A 19,295-nucleotide genomic window follows, 5' to 3' on the forward strand; every position below is an offset into this window, starting at 1 on the left:
GCCGGGTTTTAGCTCTTCTCACGGACGTTTCCGTGGTCGTTGTGTTGTGGCTCAGGGTTATTCCATTTTCCTTCCCTAAAAGGCAACGCGAGAGACTGTCAGGCAAATCCCAAGTGATCTGTACACGGACTAAGACGTCCGCACGTCTGCCAACATTCTCGCCAACTTGTATGCCGTGCCAACGACACGGGTTCATGTCCGATTACCGAAATTAGGCAGCGTTGGCCATGGTTAGTGCTCGGCTGGGTGACGAACTAGGAAGTCCGCGTGTGTTGGTTTCTTCAGTTTTGCCTTTTTCCTTAGTTTTTGGTGCTGCTGTGCGGTAATGGTACGGTCCAGCTCGCTGACCCCCCTCTTGCTCTCGGTACGCAAAGGCGCGAACGTGCGGCCACAGTCAAATGAAAGGGTCCGTTGTGTGTTTGTCGATGTGGACTCTCCCAGTCGTTTCTAGCGCCTGTCCTCTACATATACGCCCATTTGCAAGCGTCAGCTTTCGCGTCAGCCGAGCAAAGTCGAGACAAGTCGACACATGGAGACACACGATGCTGTGAATCGTAATCCGCACTAGCCTACGAAGGGAGAAGGGAAACCATTTGTACCGTTGAAAACACTCTCCTGCGTAAAGGAGACAACTTCCGTGCGATGTCCGGCCTTCGAACCCGGAGCAGCTACTTGGGAAGCAACCATGCTGACCGACACACCACCACCGCCTTCTGCTACGCGCTGCTTGCGCCATCATGTGTCGCCTTCCCTCCTGGCGCCAGAGGCCGAAGGCGATAGCGCTGCAGGCGCTCAACGCCGAGTGCAACGCGAGCACCACTGAACCCGATTTCCTGGCGCTGCTAGGGTGACATACTGTAACTAGGCGCAGAACTGACTTTCTCTGATAAATTGGCCCTTTAATGCACATCAGGGCGAACACGAAATTTCTAATATGAAGTACTCACTGACGATCCAAAGACGTTTCAGTATGTATGCGTCGGTACCACCGGGGCAGTGCCTAAGTATTGGAAAGTGAAGGCCGACAGTTAGAGCCTCACATGAAATATTTCATTGGCTTCCCACGAGTGCGTAATGCACAGCGTGGCTGTTGCTAGGAAACGGTCTCATTCGCCGTTCGTTAATATCTAGTTTTCTTTGCATCAATGTGAAAATGTTCCTATTACTAAATACAGTTTTGCTAGTCACAGTTCAAACTGGAAGCGACGGAAGAAAGCGGTCCAACGCGCCACATTGTTTCCCGAAAGCGAGGGTGCGTTTAGTACGCCACATCTGACATTGCGTCTCACATATTCTGAAACTGACATAATTCCATCCTACCGAAAAAAGAAACAGATTTCGGAGTGAGGTTCCTGAGGTCTTGCTAGAGATGGAAGTCACTGGAGCGCTTGTCTTGCGCGTCAGATTGGCCGAGCGGTCTAAGGCGCCAGATTTAAGCTCTGCTTCCCGTAAGGGAGCGTGGGTTCGAACCCCACATCTGACAATGCTATTTAAACATTCTGAAACTAACGTACTCCCTTGATCTTATAGAACAAGTAAATTACGCAGAAACACGCCGTGGAGATTTTACTAGAGACGACAGTGACAGCAGTGCGGGCGTCGCACGTCCGATAGCCCGAGCGGCCGAAAACAAATAGCGGAACATAGTTTCCTCGTGCCGGGTTTTAGCTCTTCTCACGGACGTTTCCGTGGTCGTTGTGTTGTGGCTCAGGGCTATTCCATTTTCCTTCCCTAAAAGGCAACGCGAGAGACTGTCAGGCAAATCCCAAGTGATCTGTACACGGACTAAGACGTCCGCACGTCTGCCAACATTCTCGCCAACTTGTATGCCGTGCCAACGACACGGGTTCATGTCCGATTACCGAAATTAGGCAGCGTTGGCCATGGTTAGTGCTCGGCTGGGTGACGAACTAGGAAGTCCGCGTGTGTTGGTTTCTTCAGTTTTGCCTTTTTCCTTAGTTTTTGGTGCTGCTGTGCGGTAATGGTACGGTCCAGCTCGCTGACCCCCCTCTTGCTCTCGGTACGCAAAGGCGCGAACGTGCGGCCACAGTCAAATGAAAGGGTCCGTTGTGTGTTTGTCGATGTGGACTCTCCCAGTCGTTTCTAGCGCCTGTCCTCTACATATACGCCCATTTGCAAGCGTCAGCTTTCGCGTCAGCCGAGCAAAGTCGAGACAAGTCGACACATGGAGACACACGATGCTGTGAATCGTAATCCGCACTAGCCTACGAAGGGAGAAGGGAAACCATTTGTACCGTTGAAAACACTCTCCTGCGTAAAGGAGACAACTTCCGTGCGATGTCCGGCCTTCGAACCCGGAGCAGCTACTTGGGAAGCAACCATGCTGACCGACACACCACCACCGCCTTCTGCTACGCGCTGCTTGCGCCATCATGTGTCGCCTTCCCTCCTGGCGCCAGAGGCCGAAGGCGATAGCGCTGCAGGCGCTCAACGCCGAGTGCAACGCGAGCACCACTGAACCCGATTTCCTGGCGCTGCTAGGGTGACATACTGTAACTAGGCGCAGAACTGACTTTCTCTGATAAATTGGCCCTTTAATGCACATCAGGGCGAACACGAAATTTCTAATATGAAGTACTCACTGACGATCCAAAGACGTTTCAGTATGTATGCGTCGGTACCACCGGGGCAGTGCCTAAGTATTGGAAAGTGAAGGCCGACAGTTAGAGCCTCACATGAAATATTTCATTGGCTTCCCACGAGTGCGTAATGCACAGCGTGGCTGTTGCTAGGAAACGGTCTCATTCGCCGTTCGTTAATATCTAGTTTTCTTTGCATCAATGTGAAAATGTTCCTATTACTAAATACAGTTTTGCTAGTCACAGTTCAAACTGGAAGCGACGGAAGAAAGCGGTCCAACGCGCCACATTGTTTCCCGAAAGCGAGGGTGCGTTTAGTACGCCACATCTGACATTGCGTCTCACATATTCTGAAACTGACATAATTCCATCCTACCGAAAAAAGAAACAGATTTCGGAGTGAGGTTCCTGAGGTCTTGCTAGAGATGGAAGTCACTGGAGCGCTTGTCTTGCGCGTCAGATTGGCCGAGCGGTCTAAGGCGCCAGATTTAAGCTCTGCTTCCCGTAAGGGAGCGTGGGTTCGAACCCCACATCTGACAATGCTTTTTAAACATTCTGAAACTAACGTACTCCCTTGATCTTATAGAACAAGTAAATTACGCAGAAACACGCCGTGGAGATTTTACTAGAGACGACAGTGACAGCAGTGCGGGCGTCGCACGTCCGATAGCCCGAGCGGCCGAAAACAAATAGCGGAACATAGTTTCCTCGTGCCGGGTTTTAGCTCTTCTCACGGACGTTTCCGTGGTCGTTGTGTTGTGGCTCAGGGCTATTCCATTTTCCTTCCCTAAAAGGCAACGCGAGAGACTGTCAGGCAAATCCCAAGTGATCTGTACACGGACTAAGACGTCCGCACGTCTGCCAACATTCTCGCCAACTTGTATGCCGTGCCAACGACACGGGTTCATGTCCGATTACCGAAATTAGGCAGCGTTGGCCATGGTTAGTGCTCGGCTGGGTGACGAACTAGGAAGTCCGCGTGTGTTGGTTTCTTCAGTTTTGCCTTTTTCCTTAGTTTTTGGTGCTGCTGTGCGGTAATGGTACGGTCCAGCTCGCTGACCCCCCTCTTGCTCTCGGTACGCAAAGGCGCGAACGTGCGGCCACAGTCAAATGAAAGGGTCCGTTGTGTGTTTGTCGATGTGGACTCTCCCAGTCGTTTCTAGCGCCTGTCCTCTACATATACGCCCATTTGCAAGCGTCAGCTTTCGCGTCAGCCGAGCAAAGTCGAGACAAGTCGACACATGGAGACACACGATGCTGTGAATCGTAATCCGCACTAGCCTACGAAGGGAGAAGGGAAACCATTTGTACCGTTGAAAACACTCTCCTGCGTAAAGGAGACAACTTCCGTGCGATGTCCGGCCTTCGAACCCGGAGCAGCTACTTGGGAAGCAACCATGCTGACCGACACACCACCACCGCCTTCTGCTACGCGCTGCTTGCGCCATCATGTGTCGCCTTCCCTCCTGGCGCCAGAGGCCGAAGGCGATAGCGCTGCAGGCGCTCAACGCCGAGTGCAACGCGAGCACCACTGAACCCGATTTCCTGGCGCTGCTAGGGTGACATACTGTAACTAGGCGCAGAACTGACTTTCTCTGATAAATTGGCCCTTTAATGCACATCAGGGCGAACACGAAATTTCTAATATGAAGTACTCACTGACGATCCAAAGACGTTTCAGTATGTATGCGTCGGTACCACCGGGGCAGTGCCTAAGTATTGGAAAGTGAAGGCCGACAGTTAGAGCCTCACATGAAATATTTCATTGGCTTCCCACGAGTGCGTAATGCACAGCGTGGCTGTTGCTAGGAAACGGTCTCATTCGCCGTTCGTTAATATCTAGTTTTCTTTGCATCAATGTGAAAATGTTCCTATTACTAAATACAGTTTTGCTAGTCACAGTTCAAACTGGAAGCGACGGAAGAAAGCGGTCCAACGCGCCACATTGTTTCCCGAAAGCGAGGGTGCGTTTAGTACGCCACATCTGACATTGCGTCTCACATATTCTGAAACTGACATAATTCCATCCTACCGAAAAAAGAAACAGATTTCGGAGTGAGGTTCCTGAGGTCTTGCTAGAGATGGAAGTCACTGGAGCGCTTGTCTTGCGCGTCAGATTGGCCGAGCGGTCTAAGGCGCCAGATTTAAGCTCTGCTTCCCGTAAGGGAGCGTGGGTTCGAACCCCACATCTGACAATGCTATTTAAACATTCTGAAACTAACGTACTCCCTTGATCTTATAGAACAAGTAAATTACGCAGAAACACGCCGTGGAGATTTTACTAGAGACGACAGTGACAGCAGTGCGGGCGTCGCACGTCCGATAGCCCGAGCGGCCGAAAACAAATAGCGGAACATAGTTTCCTCGTGCCGGGTTTTAGCTCTTCTCACGGACGTTTCCGTGGTCGTTGTGTTGTGGCTCAGGGCTATTCCATTTTCCTTCCCTAAAAGGCAACGCGAGAGACTGTCAGGCAAATCCCAAGTGATCTGTACACGGACTAAGACGTCCGCACGTCTGCCAACATTCTCGCCAACTTGTATGCCGTGCCAACGACACGGGTTCATGTCCGATTACCGAAATTAGGCAGCGTTGGCCATGGTTAGTGCTCGGCTGGGTGACGAACTAGGAAGTCCGCGTGTGTTGGTTTCTTCAGTTTTGCCTTTTTCCTTAGTTTTTGGTGCTGCTGTGCGGTAATGGTACGGTCCAGCTCGCTGACCCCCCTCTTGCTCTCGGTACGCAAAGGCGCGAACGTGCGGCCACAGTCAAATGAAAGGGTCCGTTGTGTGTTTGTCGATGTGGACTCTCCCAGTCGTTTCTAGCGCCTGTCCTCTACATATACGCCCATTTGCAAGCGTCAGCTTTCGCGTCAGCCGAGCAAAGTCGAGACAAGTCGACACATGGAGACACACGATGCTGTGAATCGTAATCCGCACTAGCCTACGAAGGGAGAAGGGAAACCATTTGTACCGTTGAAAACACTCTCCTGCGTAAAGGAGACAACTTCCGTGCGATGTCCGGCCTTCGAACCCGGAGCAGCTACTTGGGAAGCAACCATGCTGACCGACACACCACCACCGCCTTCTGCTACGCGCTGCTTGCGCCATCATGTGTCGCCTTCCCTCCTGGCGCCAGAGGCCGAAGGCGATAGCGCTGCAGGCGCTCAACGCCGAGTGCAACGCGAGCACCACTGAACCCGATTTCCTGGCGCTGCTAGGGTGACATACTGTAACTAGGCGCAGAACTGACTTTCTCTGATAAATTGGCCCTTTAATGCACATCAGGGCGAACACGAAATTTCTAATATGAAGTACTCACTGACGATCCAAAGACGTTTCAGTATGTATGCGTCGGTACCACCGGGGCAGTGCCTAAGTATTGGAAAGTGAAGGCCGACAGTTAGAGCCTCACATGAAATATTTCATTGGCTTCCCACGAGTGCGTAATGCACAGCGTGGCTGTTGCTAGGAAACGGTCTCATTCGCCGTTCGTTAATATCTAGTTTTCTTTGCATCAATGTGAAAATGTTCCTATTACTAAATACAGTTTTGCTAGTCACAGTTCAAACTGGAAGCGACGGAAGAAAGCGGTCCAACGCGCCACATTGTTTCCCGAAAGCGAGGGTGCGTTTAGTACGCCACATCTGACATTGCGTCTCACATATTCTGAAACTGACATAATTCCATCCTACCGAAAAAAGAAACAGATTTCGGAGTGAGGTTCCTGAGGTCTTGCTAGAGATGGAAGTCACTGGAGCGCTTGTCTTGCGCGTCAGATTGGCCGAGCGGTCTAAGGCGCCAGATTTAAGCTCTGCTTCCCGTAAGGGAGCGTGGGTTCGAACCCCACATCTGACAATGCTTTTTAAACATTCTGAAACTAACGTACTCCCTTGATCTTATAGAACAAGTAAATTACGCAGAAACACGCCGTGGAGATTTTACTAGAGACGACAGTGACAGCAGTGCGGGCGTCGCACGTCCGATAGCCCGAGCGGCCGAAAACAAATAGCGGAACATAGTTTCCTCGTGCCGGGTTTTAGCTCTTCTCACGGACGTTTCCGTGGTCGTTGTGTTGTGGCTCAGGGCTATTCCATTTTCCTTCCCTAAAAGGCAACGCGAGAGACTGTCAGGCAAATCCCAAGTGATCTGTACACGGACTAAGACGTCCGCACGTCTGCCAACATTCTCGCCAACTTGTATGCCGTGCCAACGACACGGGTTCATGTCCGATTACCGAAATTAGGCAGCGTTGGCCATGGTTAGTGCTCGGCTGGGTGACGAACTAGGAAGTCCGCGTGTGTTGGTTTCTTCAGTTTTGCCTTTTTCCTTAGTTTTTGGTGCTGCTGTGCGGTAATGGTACGGTCCAGCTCGCTGACCCCCCTCTTGCTCTCGGTACGCAAAGGCGCGAACGTGCGGCCACAGTCAAATGAAAGGGTCCGTTGTGTGTTTGTCGATGTGGACTCTCCCAGTCGTTTCTAGCGCCTGTCCTCTACATATACGCCCATTTGCAAGCGTCAGCTTTCGCGTCAGCCGAGCAAAGTCGAGACAAGTCGACACATGGAGACACACGATGCTGTGAATCGTAATCCGCACTAGCCTACGAAGGGAGAAGGGAAACCATTTGTACCGTTGAAAACACTCTCCTGCGTAAAGGAGACAACTTCCGTGCGATGTCCGGCCTTCGAACCCGGAGCAGCTACTTGGGAAGCAACCATGCTGACCGACACACCACCACCGCCTTCTGCTACGCGCTGCTTGCGCCATCATGTGTCGCCTTCCCTCCTGGCGCCAGAGGCCGAAGGCGATAGCGCTGCAGGCGCTCAACGCCGAGTGCAACGCGAGCACCACTGAACCCGATTTCCTGGCGCTGCTAGGGTGACATACTGTAACTAGGCGCAGAACTGACTTTCTCTGATAAATTGGCCCTTTAATGCACATCAGGGCGAACACGAAATTTCTAATATGAAGTACTCACTGACGATCCAAAGACGTTTCAGTATGTATGCGTCGGTACCACCGGGGCAGTGCCTAAGTATTGGAAAGTGAAGGCCGACAGTTAGAGCCTCACATGAAATATTTCATTGGCTTCCCACGAGTGCGTAATGCACAGCGTGGCTGTTGCTAGGAAACGGTCTCATTCGCCGTTCGTTAATATCTAGTTTTCTTTGCATCAATGTGAAAATGTTCCTATTACTAAATACAGTTTTGCTAGTCACAGTTCAAACTGGAAGCGACGGAAGAAAGCGGTCCAACGCGCCACATTGTTTCCCGAAAGCGAGGGTGCGTTTAGTACGCCACATCTGACATTGCGTCTCACATATTCTGAAACTGACATAATTCCATCCTACCGAAAAAAGAAACAGATTTCGGAGTGAGGTTCCTGAGGTCTTGCTAGAGATGGAAGTCACTGGAGCGCTTGTCTTGCGCGTCAGATTGGCCGAGCGGTCTAAGGCGCCAGATTTAAGCTCTGCTTCCCGTAAGGGAGCGTGGGTTCGAACCCCACATCTGACAATGCTATTTAAACATTCTGAAACTAACGTACTCCCTTGATCTTATAGAACAAGTAAATTACGCAGAAACACGCCGTGGAGATTTTACTAGAGACGACAGTGACAGCAGTGCGGGCGTCGCACGTCCGATAGCCCGAGCGGCCGAAAACAAATAGCGGAACATAGTTTCCTCGTGCCGGGTTTTAGCTCTTCTCACGGACGTTTCCGTGGTCGTTGTGTTGTGGCTCAGGGCTATTCCATTTTCCTTCCCTAAAAGGCAACGCGAGAGACTGTCAGGCAAATCCCAAGTGATCTGTACACGGACTAAGACGTCCGCACGTCTGCCAACATTCTCGCCAACTTGTATGCCGTGCCAACGACACGGGTTCATGTCCGATTACCGAAATTAGGCAGCGTTGGCCATGGTTAGTGCTCGGCTGGGTGACGAACTAGGAAGTCCGCGTGTGTTGGTTTCTTCAGTTTTGCCTTTTTCCTTAGTTTTTGGTGCTGCTGTGCGGTAATGGTACGGTCCAGCTCGCTGACCCCCCTCTTGCTCTCGGTACGCAAAGGCGCGAACGTGCGGCCACAGTCAAATGAAAGGGTCCGTTGTGTGTTTGTCGATGTGGACTCTCCCAGTCGTTTCTAGCGCCTGTCCTCTACATATACGCCCATTTGCAAGCGTCAGCTTTCGCGTCAGCCGAGCAAAGTCGAGACAAGTCGACACATGGAGACACACGATGCTGTGAATCGTAATCCGCACTAGCCTACGAAGGGAGAAGGGAAACCATTTGTACCGTTGAAAACACTCTCCTGCGTAAAGGAGACAACTTCCGTGCGATGTCCGGCCTTCGAACCCGGAGCAGCTACTTGGGAAGCAACCATGCTGACCGACACACCACCACCGCCTTCTGCTACGCGCTGCTTGCGCCATCATGTGTCGCCTTCCCTCCTGGCGCCAGAGGCCGAAGGCGATAGCGCTGCAGGCGCTCAACGCCGAGTGCAACGCGAGCACCACTGAACCCGATTTCCTGGCGCTGCTAGGGTGACATACTGTAACTAGGCGCAGAACTGACTTTCTCTGATAAATTGGCCCTTTAATGCACATCAGGGCGAACACGAAATTTCTAATATGAAGTACTCACTGACGATCCAAAGACGTTTCAGTATGTATGCGTCGGTACCACCGGGGCAGTGCCTAAGTATTGGAAAGTGAAGGCCGACAGTTAGAGCCTCACATGAAATATTTCATTGGCTTCCCACGAGTGCGTAATGCACAGCGTGGCTGTTGCTAGGAAACGGTCTCATTCGCCGTTCGTTAATATCTAGTTTTCTTTGCATCAATGTGAAAATGTTCCTATTACTAAATACAGTTTTGCTAGTCACAGTTCAAACTGGAAGCGACGGAAGAAAGCGGTCCAACGCGCCACATTGTTTCCCGAAAGCGAGGGTGCGTTTAGTACGCCACATCTGACATTGCGTCTCACATATTCTGAAACTGACATAATTCCATCCTACCGAAAAAAGAAACAGATTTCGGAGTGAGGTTCCTGAGGTCTTGCTAGAGATGGAAGTCACTGGAGCGCTTGTCTTGCGCGTCAGATTGGCCGAGCGGTCTAAGGCGCCAGATTTAAGCTCTGCTTCCCGTAAGGGAGCGTGGGTTCGAACCCCACATCTGACAATGCTTTTTAAACATTCTGAAACTAACGTACTCCCTTGATCTTATAGAACAAGTAAATTACGCAGAAACACGCCGTGGAGATTTTACTAGAGACGACAGTGACAGCAGTGCGGGCGTCGCACGTCCGATAGCCCGAGCGGCCGAAAACAAATAGCGGAACATAGTTTCCTCGTGCCGGGTTTTAGCTCTTCTCACGGACGTTTCCGTGGTCGTTGTGTTGTGGCTCAGGGCTATTCCATTTTCCTTCCCTAAAAGGCAACGCGAGAGACTGTCAGGCAAATCCCAAGTGATCTGTACACGGACTAAGACGTCCGCACGTCTGCCAACATTCTCGCCAACTTGTATGCCGTGCCAACGACACGGGTTCATGTCCGATTACCGAAATTAGGCAGCGTTGGCCATGGTTAGTGCTCGGCTGGGTGACGAACTAGGAAGTCCGCGTGTGTTGGTTTCTTCAGTTTTGCCTTTTTCCTTAGTTTTTGGTGCTGCTGTGCGGTAATGGTACGGTCCAGCTCGCTGACCCCCCTCTTGCTCTCGGTACGCAAAGGCGCGAACGTGCGGCCACAGTCAAATGAAAGGGTCCGTTGTGTGTTTGTCGATGTGGACTCTCCCAGTCGTTTCTAGCGCCTGTCCTCTACATATACGCCCATTTGCAAGCGTCAGCTTTCGCGTCAGCCGAGCAAAGTCGAGACAAGTCGACACATGGAGACACACGATGCTGTGAATCGTAATCCGCACTAGCCTACGAAGGGAGAAGGGAAACCATTTGTACCGTTGAAAACACTCTCCTGCGTAAAGGAGACAACTTCCGTGCGATGTCCGGCCTTCGAACCCGGAGCAGCTACTTGGGAAGCAACCATGCTGACCGACACACCACCACCGCCTTCTGCTACGCGCTGCTTGCGCCATCATGTGTCGCCTTCCCTCCTGGCGCCAGAGGCCGAAGGCGATAGCGCTGCAGGCGCTCAACGCCGAGTGCAACGCGAGCACCACTGAACCCGATTTCCTGGCGCTGCTAGGGTGACATACTGTAACTAGGCGCAGAACTGACTTTCTCTGATAAATTGGCCCTTTAATGCACATCAGGGCGAACACGAAATTTCTAATATGAAGTACTCACTGACGATCCAAAGACGTTTCAGTATGTATGCGTCGGTACCACCGGGGCAGTGCCTAAGTATTGGAAAGTGAAGGCCGACAGTTAGAGCCTCACATGAAATATTTCATTGGCTTCCCACGAGTGCGTAATGCACAGCGTGGCTGTTGCTAGGAAACGGTCTCATTCGCCGTTCGTTAATATCTAGTTTTCTTTGCATCAATGTGAAAATGTTCCTATTACTAAATACAGTTTTGCTAGTCACAGTTCAAACTGGAAGCGACGGAAGAAAGCGGTCCAACGCGCCACATTGTTTCCCGAAAGCGAGGGTGCGTTTAGTACGCCACATCTGACATTGCGTCTCACATATTCTGAAACTGACATAATTCCATCCTACCGAAAAAAGAAACAGATTTCGGAGTGAGGTTCCTGAGGTCTTGCTAGAGATGGAAGTCACTGGAGCGCTTGTCTTGCGCGTCAGATTGGCCGAGCGGTCTAAGGCGCCAGATTTAAGCTCTGCTTCCCGTAAGGGAGCGTGGGTTCGAACCCCACATCTGACAATGCTTTTTAAACATTCTGAAACTAACGTACTCCCTTGATCTTATAGAACAAGTAAATTACGCAGAAACACGCCGTGGAGATTTTACTAGAGACGACAGTGACAGCAGTGCGGGCGTCGCACGTCCGATAGCCCGAGCGGCCGAAAACAAATAGCGGAACATAGTTTCCTCGTGCCGGGTTTTAGCTCTTCTCACGGACGTTTCCGTGGTCGTTGTGTTGTGGCTCAGGGCTATTCCATTTTCCTTCCCTAAAAGGCAACGCGAGAGACTGTCAGGCAAATCCCAAGTGATCTGTACACGGACTAAGACGTCCGCACGTCTGCCAACATTCTCGCCAACTTGTATGCCGTGCCAACGACACGGGTTCATGTCCGATTACCGAAATTAGGCAGCGTTGGCCATGGTTAGTGCTCGGCTGGGTGACGAACTAGGAAGTCCGCGTGTGTTGGTTTCTTCAGTTTTGCCTTTTTCCTTAGTTTTTGGTGCTGCTGTGCGGTAATGGTACGGTCCAGCTCGCTGACCCCCCTCTTGCTCTCGGTACGCAAAGGCGCGAACGTGCGGCCACAGTCAAATGAAAGGGTCCGTTGTGTGTTTGTCGATGTGGACTCTCCCAGTCGTTTCTAGCGCCTGTCCTCTACATATACGCCCATTTGCAAGCGTCAGCTTTCGCGTCAGCCGAGCAAAGTCGAGACAAGTCGACACATGGAGACACACGATGCTGTGAATCGTAATCCGCACTAGCCTACGAAGGGAGAAGGGAAACCATTTGTACCGTTGAAAACACTCTCCTGCGTAAAGGAGACAACTTCCGTGCGATGTCCGGCCTTCGAACCCGGAGCAGCTACTTGGGAAGCAACCATGCTGACCGACACACCACCACCGCCTTCTGCTACGCGCTGCTTGCGCCATCATGTGTCGCCTTCCCTCCTGGCGCCAGAGGCCGAAGGCGATAGCGCTGCAGGCGCTCAACGCCGAGTGCAACGCGAGCACCACTGAACCCGATTTCCTGGCGCTGCTAGGGTGACATACTGTAACTAGGCGCAGAACTGACTTTCTCTGATAAATTGGCCCTTTAATGCACATCAGGGCGAACACGAAATTTCTAATATGAAGTACTCACTGACGATCCAAAGACGTTTCAGTATGTATGCGTCGGTACCACCGGGGCAGTGCCTAAGTATTGGAAAGTGAAGGCCGACAGTTAGAGCCTCACATGAAATATTTCATTGGCTTCCCACGAGTGCGTAATGCACAGCGTGGCTGTTGCTAGGAAACGGTCTCATTCGCCGTTCGTTAATATCTAGTTTTCTTTGCATCAATGTGAAAATGTTCCTATTACTAAATACAGTTTTGCTAGTCACAGTTCAAACTGGAAGCGACGGAAGAAAGCGGTCCAACGCGCCACATTGTTTCCCGAAAGCGAGGGTGCGTTTAGTACGCCACATCTGACATTGCGTCTCACATATTCTGAAACTGACATAATTCCATCCTACCGAAAAAAGAAACAGATTTCGGAGTGAGGTTCCTGAGGTCTTGCTAGAGATGGAAGTCACTGGAGCGCTTGTCTTGCGCGTCAGATTGGCCGAGCGGTCTAAGGCGCCAGATTTAAGCTCTGCTTCCCGTAAGGGAGCGTGGGTTCGAACCCCACATCTGACAATGCTATTTAAACATTCTGAAACTAACGTACTCCCTTGATCTTATAGAACAAGTAAATTACGCAGAAACACGCCGTGGAGATTTTACTAGAGACGACAGTGACAGCAGTGCGGGCGTCGCACGTCCGATAGCCCGAGCGGCCGAAAACAAATAGCGGAACATAGTTTCCTCGTGCCGGGTTTTAGCTCTTCTCACGGACGTTTCCGTGGTCGTTGTGTTGTGGCTCAGGGCTATTCCATTTTCCTTCCCTAAAAGGCAACGCGAGAGACTGTCAGGCAAATCCCAAGTGATCTGTACACGGACTAAGACGTCCGCACGTCTGCCAACATTCTCGCCAACTTGTATGCCGTGCCAACGACACGGGTTCATGTCCGATTACCGAAATTAGGCAGCGTTGGCCATGGTTAGTGCTCGGCTGGGTGACGAACTAGGAAGTCCGCGTGTGTTGGTTTCTTCAGTTTTGCCTTTTTCCTTAGTTTTTGGTGCTGCTGTGCGGTAATGGTACGGTCCAGCTCGCTGACCCCCCTCTTGCTCTCGGTACGCAAAGGCGCGAACGTGCGGCCACAGTCAAATGAAAGGGTCCGTTGTGTGTTTGTCGATGTGGACTCTCCCAGTCGTTTCTAGCGCCTGTCCTCTACATATACGCCCATTTGCAAGCGTCAGCTTTCGCGTCAGCCGAGCAAAGTCGAGACAAGTCGACACATGGAGACACACGATGCTGTGAATCGTAATCCGCACTAGCCTACGAAGGGAGAAGGGAAACCATTTGTACCGTTGAAAACACTCTCCTGCGTAAAGGAGACAACTTCCGTGCGATGTCCGGCCTTCGAACCCGGAGCAGCTACTTGGGAAGCAACCATGCTGACCGACACACCACCACCGCCTTCTGCTACGCGCTGCTTGCGCCATCATGTGTCGCCTTCCCTCCTGGCGCCAGAGGCCGAAGGCGATAGCGCTGCAGGCGCTCAACGCCGAGTGCAACGCGAGCACCACTGAACCCGATTTCCTGGCGCTGCTAGGGTGACATACTGTAACTAGGCGCAGAACTGACTTTCTCTGATAAATTGGCCCTTTAATGCACATCAGGGCGAACACGAAATTTCTAATATGAAGTACTCACTGACGATCCAAAGACGTTTCAGTATGTATGCGTCGGTACCACCGGGGCAGTGCCTAAGTATTGGAAAGTGAAGGCCGACAGTTAGAGCCTCACATGAAATATTTCATTGGCTTCCCACGAGTGCGTAATGCACAGCGTGGCTGTTGCTAGGAAACGGTCTCATTCGCCGTTCGTTAATATCTAGTTTTCTTTGCATCAATGTGAAAATGTTCCTATTACTAAATACAGTTTTGCTAGTCACAGTTCAAACTGGAAGCGACGGAAGAAAGCGGTCCAACGCGCCACATTGTTTCCCGAAAGCGAGGGTGCGTTTAGTACGCCACATCTGACATTGCGTCTCACATATTCTGAAACTGACATAATTCCATCCTACCGAAAAAAGAAACAGATTTCGGAGTGAGGTTCCTGAGGTCTTGCTAGAGATGGAAGTCACTGGAGCGCTTGTCTTGCGCGTCAGATTGGCCGAGCGGTCTAAGGCGCCAGATTTAAGCTCTGCTTCCCGTAAGGGAGCGTGGGTTCGAACCCCACATCTGACAATGCTTTTTAAACATTCTGAAACTAACGTACTCCCTTGATCTTATAGAACAAGTAAATTACGCAGAAACACGCCGTGGAGATTTTACTAGAGACGACAGTGACAGCAGTGCGGGCGTCGCACGTCCGATAGCCCGAGCGGCCGAAAACAAATAGCGGAACATAGTTTCCTCGTGCCGGGTTTTAGCTCTTCTCACGGACGTTTCCGTGGTCGTTGTGTTGTGGCTCAGGGCTATTCCATTTTCCTTCCCTAAAAGGCAACGCGAGAGACTGTCAGGCAAATCCCAAGTGATCTGTACACGGACTAAGACGTCCGCACGTCTGCCAACATTCTCGCCAACTTGTATGCCGTGCCAACGACACGGGTTCATGTCCGATTACCGAAATTAGGCAGCGTTGGCCATGGTTAGTGCTCGGCTGGGTGACGAACTAGGAAGTCCGCGTGTGTTGGTTTCTTCAGTTTTGCCTTTTTCCTTAGTTTTTGGTGCTGCTGTGCGGTAATGGTACGGTCCAGCTCGCTGACCCCCCTCTTGCTCTCGGTACGCAAAGGCGCGAACGTGCGGCCACAGTCAAATGAAAGGGTCCGTTGTGTGTTTGTCGATGTGGACTCTCCCAGTCGTTTCTAGCGCCTGTCCTCTACATATACGCCCATTTGCAAGCGTCAGCTTTCGCGTCAGCCGAGCAAAGTCGAGACAAGTCGACACATGGAGACACACGATGCTGTGAATCGTAATCCGCACTAGCCTACGAAGGGAGAAGGGAAACCATTTGTACCGTTGAAAACACTCTCCTGCGTAAAGGAGACAACTTCCGTGCGATGTCCGGCCTTCGAACCCGGAGCAGCTACTTGGGAAGCAACCATGCTGACCGACACACCACCACCGCCTTCTGCTACGCGCTGCTTGCGCCATCATGTGTCGCCTTCCCTCCTGGCGCCAGAGGCCGAAGGCGATAGCGCTGCAGGCGCTCAACGCCGAGTGCAACGCGAGCACCACTGAACCCGATTTCCTGGCGCTGCTAGGGTGACATACTGTAACTAGGCGCAGAACTGACTTTCTCTGATAAATTGGCCCTTTAATGCACATCAGGGCGAACACGAAATTTCTAATATGAAGTACTCACTGACGATCCAAAGACGTTTCAGTATGTATGCGTCGGTACCACCGGGGCAGTGCCTAAGTATTGGAAAGTGAAGGCCGACAGTTAGAGCCTCACATGAAATATTTCATTGGCTTCCCACGAGTGCGTAATGCACAGCGTGGCTGTTGCTAGGAAACGGTCTCATTCGCCGTTCGTTAATATCTAGTTTTCTTTGCATCAATGTGAAAATGTTCCTATTACTAAATACAGTTTTGCTAGTCACAGTTCAAACTGGAAGCGACGGAAGAAAGGTCCAACGCGCCACATTGTTTCCCGAAAGCGAGGGTGCGTTTAGTACGCCACATCTGACATTGCGTCTCACATATTCTGAAACTGACATAATTCCATCCTACCGAAAAAAGAAACAGATTTCGGAGTGAGGTTCCTGAGGTCTTGCTAGAGATGGAAGTCACTGGAGCGCTTGTCTTGCGCGTCAGATTGGCGAGCGGTCTAAGGCGCCAGATTTAAGCTCTGCTTCCCGTAAGGGAGCGTGGGTTCGAACCCCACATCTGACAATGCTATTTAAACATTCTGAAACTAACGTACTCCCTTGATCTTATAGAACAAGTAAATTACGCAGAAACACGCCGTGGAGATTTTACTAGAGACGACAGTGACAGCAGTGCGGGCGTCGCACGTCCGATAGCCCGAGCGGCCGAAAACAAATAGCGGAACATAGTTTCCTCGTGCCGGGTTTTAGCTCTTCTCACGGACGTTTCCGTGGTCGTTGTGTTGTGGCTCAGGGCTATTCCATTTTCCTTCCCTAAAAGGCAACGCGAGAGACTTGTCAGGCAAATCCCAAGTGATCTGTACACGGACTAAGACGTCCGCACGTCTGCCAACATTCTCGCCTAACTTGTATGCCGTGCCAACGACACGGGTTCATGTCCGATTACCGAAATTAGGCAGCGTTGGCCATGGTTAGTGCTCGGCTGGGTGACGAACTAGGAAGTCCGCCGTGTGTTGGTTTCTTCAGTTTTGCCTTTTTCCTTAGTTTTTGGTGCTGCTGTGCGGTAATGGTACGGTCCAGCTCGCTGACCCCCCTCTTGCTCTCGGTACGCAAAGGCGCGAACGTGCGGCCACAGTCAAATGAAAGGGTCCGTTGTGTGTTTGTCGATGTGGACTCTCCCAGTCGTTTCTAGCGCCTGTCCTCTACATATACGCCCATTTGCAAGCGTCAGCTTTCGCGTCAGCCGAGCAAAGTCGAGACAAGTCGACACATGGAGACACACGATGCTGTGAATCGTAATCCGCACTAGCCTACGAAGGGAGAAGGGAAACCATTTGTACCGTTGAAAACACTCTCCTGCGTAAAGGAGACAACTTCCGTGCGATGTCCGGCCTTCGAACCCGGAGCAGCTACTTGGGAAGCAACCATGCTGACCGACACACCACCACCGCCTTCTGCTACGCGCTGCTTGCGCCATCATGTGTCGCCTTCCCTCCTGGCGCCAGAGGCCGAAGGCGATAGCGCTGCAGGCGCTCAACGCCGGAGTGCAACGCGAGCACCACTGAACCCGATTTCCTGGCGCTGCTAGGGTGACATACTGTAACTAGGCGCAGAACTGACTTTCTCTGATAAATTGGCCCTTTAATGCACATCAGGGCGAACACGAAATTTCTAATATGAAGTACTCACTGACGATCCAAAGACGTTTCAGTATGTATGCGTCGGTACCACCGGGGCAGTGCCTAAGTATTGGAAAGTGAAGGCCGACAGTTAGAGCCTCACATGAAATATTTCATTGGCTTCCCACGAGTGCGTAATGCACAGCGTGGCTGTTGCTAGGAAACGGTCTCATTCGCCGTTCGTTAATATCTAGTTTTCTTTGCATCAATGTGAAAATGTTCCTATTACTAAATACAGTTTTGCTAGTCACAGTTCAAACTGGAAGCGACGGAAGAAAGCGGTCCAACGCGCCACATTGTTTCCCGAAAGCGAGGGTGCGTTTAGTACGCCACATCTGACATTGCGTCTCACATATTCTGAAACTGACATAATTCCATCCTACCGAAAAAAGAAACAGATTTCGGAGTGAGGTTCCTGAGGTCTTGCTAGAGATGGAAGTCACTGGAGCGCTTGTCTTGCGCGTCAGATTGGCCGAGCGGTCTAAGGCGCCAGATTTAAGCTCTGCTTCCCCGTAAGGGAGCGTGGGTTCGAACCCCACATCTGACAATGCTATTTAAACATTCTGAAACTAACGTACTCCCCTTGATCTTATAGAACAAGTAAATTACGCAGAAACACGCCGTGGAGATTTTTACTAGAGACGACAGTGACAGCAGTGCGGGCGTCGCACGTCCGATAGCCCGAGCGGCCCGAAAACAAATAGCGGAACATAGTTTCCTCGTGCCGGGTTTTAGCTCTTCTCACGGACGTTTCCGTGGTGTTGTGTTGTGGCTCAGGGCTATTCCATTTTCCTTCCCTAAAAGGCAACGCGAGAGACTGTCAGGCAAATCCCAAGTGATCTGTACACGGACTAAGACGTCCGCACGTCTGCCAACATTCTCGCCAACTTGTATGCCGTGCCAACGACACGGGTTCATGTCCGATTACCGAAATTAGGCAGCGTTGGCCATGGTTAGTGCTCGGCTGGGTGACGAACTAGAAGTCCGCGTGTGTTGGTTTCTTCAGTTTTGCCTTTTTCCTTAGTTTTTTGGTGCTGCTGTGCGGTAATGGTACGGTCCAGCTCGCTGACCCCCCTCTTGCTCTCGGTACGCAAAGGCGCGAACGTGCGGCCACAGTCAAATGAAAGGGTCCGTTGTGTGTTTGTCGATGTGGACTCTCCCAGTCGTTTCTAGCGCCTGTCCTCTACATATACGCCCATTTGCAAGCGTCAGCTTTCGCGTCAGCCGAGCAAAGTCGAGACAAGTCGACACATGGAGACACACGATGCTGTGAATCGTAATCCGCACTAGCGTACGAAGGGAGAAGGGAAACCATTTGTACCGTTGAAAACACTCTCCTGCGTAAAGGAGACAACTTCCGTGCGATGTCCGGCCTTCGAACCCGGAGCAGCTACTTGGGAAGCAACCATGCTGACCGACACACCACCACCGCCTTCTGCTACGCGCTGCTTGCGCCATCATGTGTCGCCTTCCCTCCTGGCGCCAGAGGCCGAAGGCGATAGCGCTGCAGGCGCTCAACGCCGAGTGCAACGCGAGCACCACTGAACCCGATTTCCTGGCGCTGCTAGGGTGACATACTGTAACTAGGCGCAGAACTGACTTTCTCTGATAAATTGGCCCTTTAATGCACATCAGGGCGAACACGAAATTTCTAATATGAAGTACTCACTGACGATCCAAAGACGTTTCAGTATGTATGCGTCGGTACCACCGGGGCAGTGCCTAAGTATTGGAAAGTGAAGGCCGACAGTTAGAGGCCCTCACATTGAAATATTTCATTGGCTTCCCACGAGTGCG

The 19,295-nt window shown here is 51.4% G+C and overlaps 10 non-coding genes across 10 annotated transcripts; all 10 read left to right on the forward strand.

The window, feature by feature from the left end:
- The first annotated feature begins 1,399 nt into the window (after window positions 1-1,399).
- Trnal-uaa lies at window positions 1,400-1,483 on the forward strand. Its single transcript has one exon. It is a non-coding gene; the product is annotated as a tRNA-Leu (tRNA).
- A 1,572-nt stretch (window positions 1,484-3,055) lies between these two features.
- Trnal-uaa lies at window positions 3,056-3,139 on the forward strand. Its single transcript has one exon. It is a non-coding gene; the product is annotated as a tRNA-Leu (tRNA).
- A 1,572-nt stretch (window positions 3,140-4,711) lies between these two features.
- Window positions 4,712-4,795, forward strand: Trnal-uaa. The gene has a single exon. It is a non-coding gene; the product is annotated as a tRNA-Leu (tRNA).
- Window positions 4,796-6,367: 1,572 nt separating this feature from the next.
- On the forward strand, window positions 6,368-6,451 carry Trnal-uaa. Its single transcript has one exon. It is a non-coding gene; the product is annotated as a tRNA-Leu (tRNA).
- Window positions 6,452-8,023: 1,572 nt separating this feature from the next.
- On the forward strand, window positions 8,024-8,107 carry Trnal-uaa. The gene has a single exon. It is a non-coding gene; the product is annotated as a tRNA-Leu (tRNA).
- A 1,572-nt stretch (window positions 8,108-9,679) lies between these two features.
- Window positions 9,680-9,763, forward strand: Trnal-uaa. Its single transcript has one exon. It is a non-coding gene; the product is annotated as a tRNA-Leu (tRNA).
- Window positions 9,764-11,335: 1,572 nt separating this feature from the next.
- Window positions 11,336-11,419, forward strand: Trnal-uaa. The gene has a single exon. It is a non-coding gene; the product is annotated as a tRNA-Leu (tRNA).
- A 1,572-nt stretch (window positions 11,420-12,991) lies between these two features.
- Trnal-uaa lies at window positions 12,992-13,075 on the forward strand. The gene has a single exon. It is a non-coding gene; the product is annotated as a tRNA-Leu (tRNA).
- Window positions 13,076-14,647: 1,572 nt separating this feature from the next.
- On the forward strand, window positions 14,648-14,731 carry Trnal-uaa. The gene has a single exon. It is a non-coding gene; the product is annotated as a tRNA-Leu (tRNA).
- Window positions 14,732-17,960: 3,229 nt separating this feature from the next.
- Window positions 17,961-18,045, forward strand: Trnal-uaa. The gene has a single exon. It is a non-coding gene; the product is annotated as a tRNA-Leu (tRNA).
- Window positions 18,046-19,295: the final 1,250 nt, after the last annotated feature.

Source organism: Schistocerca piceifrons, unplaced genomic scaffold (assembly GCF_021461385.2).
Source record: "Schistocerca piceifrons isolate TAMUIC-IGC-003096 unplaced genomic scaffold, iqSchPice1.1 HiC_scaffold_1235, whole genome shotgun sequence".
Classification (NCBI taxonomy): domain Eukaryota; kingdom Metazoa; phylum Arthropoda; class Insecta; order Orthoptera; family Acrididae; genus Schistocerca; species Schistocerca piceifrons.